Here is a 3693-nt window from a genome sequence, read left to right as displayed (position 1 = left end):
AGAAAGGGTTCACCAATTCTTTTTCTTCTTCCCATCATCATGCAATCTTCCTTTTCCATCTAATTTTCATATGATTATCAAGTATAAATTTAATTCATAACATCTTCTTCTTCTTCTTCTAAATCCGTTGTTCCTGTTCTCCATAGAATCTACGTTTTTATTTTCACCAACGTCTTCCACATCTTGTCCACGGCCACCTTCACATCATTTCCGTTGACTGTAGATACACAAATATTGCAGTAAAATCTTGGTCTCAAATTTTGTCATGCCTCCCAGAACAATCTCCAATTTTTTGAGCTTTGAATCTCCCATAATCTCATATTTGCGTCCACCATAATAGAAAACAATGGCACAAAGAAGATAACTCAATTGTTATCAGTTAATGATCATGTTATTTAGGAACAAAGAAGATAACTGTTAAAAAGACTACACATAATTGTTACTTGCTAACAAAGCATGAAGTATATTACTCGTAACTTATTTTGTAGCAGCTAAGAAATCATGTATCATCTAATGATATATGTTTTGTAACTTATTTGTACTTACTACATAGTTTAATACTAAAGAATAAGTTATTAATTAAGAAACAATGTATCAACTAACAAATAATTTATCAGTTAAAAAATCATATATCAGTTAAGAACAACTATTTTATACCCATCTTGTTAACCATTTATCAGTTAGTAGCAACCTAATCATATATATAATGAGCCACTTTACTCTTTCCTAAAGGCATCCACGTCAGATTTTTATAAATGATTGTGGGACCCACAGATATTTTTTTTAAATTATTTTTACGAGGTTTAATGTTTGTTTGTTATTTCTGATAGTTTTGTGGGCTTTTATGGATACTTTGTAGTGGGCCATATATAAAATTCGAATTGTCTCTACAGAAAGCATATTAGTCGCCTTATGTTCCATCAAAACGACACACCTCACACACGCATACGTAACTTTTATACTTCCCAAATTAAATCGATAATCTGTTCATCTTCCTCTGTTGCTACATCTCCCAGTTCTGTCCTATATATATATAGTTCATCGGGCCGTATATCTCATATCTTCCCAGAGTTTTTTGAACCGTCGCAGATTTCATCTCAGCCTCGAAATGTCATCCTTTCGTCATCTGTTTTTCATCCCTAAACAACTATTGATGACTTCCTGACGGCTGCTCCCGTGATCAATCTTCAGAAATTCATGGTTAGGAAGTTTGACCATCTCCAAGCTCTTGCAAAGACAAAGACGAACTTAGAATCCCTGGTAATATTAAAGTATTTTTTAAGATTGTCCCACCCACATAACTATTCCACCACCATCGATTTGTATTTGGTTTCTGATCCGTTTTGGCAGTAATGTATGTTAATTTTTAAGAAACCAATGATTTGATTTGTCTTTTTCAAAAAAAAAAGAAAAAGAAACCAATGATTTGTTCTTCAGTGCTCTGGTTACAAATTACTAACCCTGGGAGGACTTCAATGATTTGTTGGTACATTCAGTTACTTAGAATCCGAGGGGACAGAGCTTACTTATGGTTCTTTTGATCAAAAGGTGCGTGATTGGAACTCTGAACCTCGCACTCATATATATGATTTAACAATAATTAATCTGAGTTTCTCTGCAACTGATTACTGATGCAATGAGATTTCAAGTGGTCTATCTGCAATAGGTTACAAGTATATCAATTAAGTATAACAAATAAGACTCTTTGGTGTTTGTTACTTTGTTTTACTTTTTTTTTTGAGCAACACTTTATTTTACTTATCTCTATGTTTTCTAATATTTGTGTACTGTTTTCTCTGTGTTTATATATGATTTTTGGGGTGAACTTAAGATTCTCAGGTTATAGAAACATCCAAAGGAAACCTGTTAGTGAATTGGTTGATCATATGGAAACATCGAAGTCAAAGGAGGAAACAAACGACTTGGTAGCAACCAGGGAGATCTCATTACAGGACAAGTCCCATACAGATATGCAAACAGCTGTTCCTTCTGCAGCAAAGGAATGAAATCTATAGAAGTTACTACTCTAGAAGATGAGTACGACAAAAAAATTAATTCATGGGTCCAAGAAAAACAAAAGCCAGCGAGGAAAGGGGGGAGTCACTGAAGCAGCTGCAGCAAGCAACTCAAGAGGCTGATGAAGCGAGATCATTCTGAACTTGCTTGTGAAGAGCTGCGAAAGTTTCAAGAAGAAGAAGAGGAAGAAGAGGCTGGACCAAGTACCATGGAGAGCAGTTTGTTTGCAGCTTAGAAAGAAGATGATGCTGCTAAAACTTCAAAGAGGTAGGCATTATATGTCGTTAAGGTTTTCAACATCGAACATGCTTTGAAGGAAAACAATGTTGATTAAAAAAAAAAAAAAAACAATGTTGATTGTCCGTTAAGCCAAACAATGACCCTAGATGAGTAATATGAGCTTAGCAAGTGTGCTCACGAGACTGAAGAATAAGCCAGCACAAAGGTTGCAGCAGAAATTCTGAGATGTGAGGAAGCCTAAGAAACAGAGATGAGAAGCTAAGAACGGTTGCGAGAATGAGAACGTGAAATAAAGCAACATGATTTGTACTAATTACACAAAGAAGGCTGTTCACTACTACAAATAGTTTCTTAAAACTGCCTCAACATATCACCATCAGATCAGAATAAAAGCCACTGTGTATTTATGGAGGATTATGTTCGCTTTTAAGGTTTAATAACTATATATATTTGTCAGGTTCAAGCCAATGTTGAAAGAAAATTAAAGAGCCATGAGTTGGCTTCAGCCACCAAAGAGTTCATTTAGTTTGCACTATGCTTTCTGGTTTGCAATCTGCAGACAAACATGCTTCTTAGTTGTTTCCTCGCTTTACTTATAAATTGAAAAACTGCTCACTGTAGGCATCTGCTTTGTTGGCGTCACCCATCTTCATAGTATACAAATTCTCTGTTCACTCTTTTGGCAAGTCTTTTATAACTAATTCATTAATTTAACTGTTAAGTACATTACCCTCTACCTGATAAAGATACTCTACTTCATTTTCACCAGATGATGTATTGTCTGTTTGTTATAATCTTCATTCCAGCACAGACGAAGAAGCCTACACGACACTCTCATCGGCATGGTCGTCTTAGGGCCAAAAGGGATCATTCTGACGAAGTGAAGTAATATGATTTGTACTGTTTCCACTGAGAACTACTAGAGCAAAACACAATATCACTTTCAAATATTTATACATAACAACAATGTCATCTATCCGACCCCGCGCTTGCGCGGGGCTACGCCCCTAGTTGTAACTAATAACATAGCATGTATCCATACAAATAGTATAAAATTAAGATTCTTCTAAAACATAATTAGTATCATGTAATTAAGACCATCTTCAATGTATTTTCCTATTTTTTCCTCTATAATAGAGGAATTCTATAACAGAGATGGGTTATTCTCCAATGTATTTCTCTATTTCTTCCTCTAAAAGGAATATTCTTAAAAAATTCTTTTATTATTTTACAACTAATACCTTCTACTTATACATGTTGAAAATTCACCCAATCATTGTAATTTTTTTATTTTTCATAAAATTACAATATTATTTAAAATAAACATTTTATTACAAAAAGCTATCATATATAATAAAATAAAATAAAATAGACATTATCTAACCTTCAATATTACTATATTTTAACATAAATGATTTGTTAATGCATTTCGAAATG

The 3693-nt window shown here is 33.8% G+C and overlaps 1 long non-coding RNA gene across 1 annotated transcript; it reads left to right on the top strand.

Moving 5' to 3' along the window:
- The first annotated feature begins 728 nt into the window (after positions 1-728).
- On the top strand, positions 729-2878 carry LOC130496253 (uncharacterized). The gene is made up of 2 exons (XR_008935363.1): positions 729-2283; positions 2386-2878. It is a non-coding gene; the product is annotated as an uncharacterized LOC130496253 (long non-coding RNA).
- The last annotated feature ends 815 nt before the right edge of the window (positions 2879-3693 follow it).

Source organism: Raphanus sativus, chromosome 1, assembly GCF_000801105.2.
Source record: "Raphanus sativus cultivar WK10039 chromosome 1, ASM80110v3, whole genome shotgun sequence".
Lineage (NCBI taxonomy): Eukaryota > Viridiplantae > Streptophyta > Magnoliopsida > Brassicales > Brassicaceae > Raphanus > Raphanus sativus.
The sequence above is the reverse complement of the archived record's forward strand: the minus strand, read 5'-3'. Positions and strand labels throughout refer to the sequence as shown.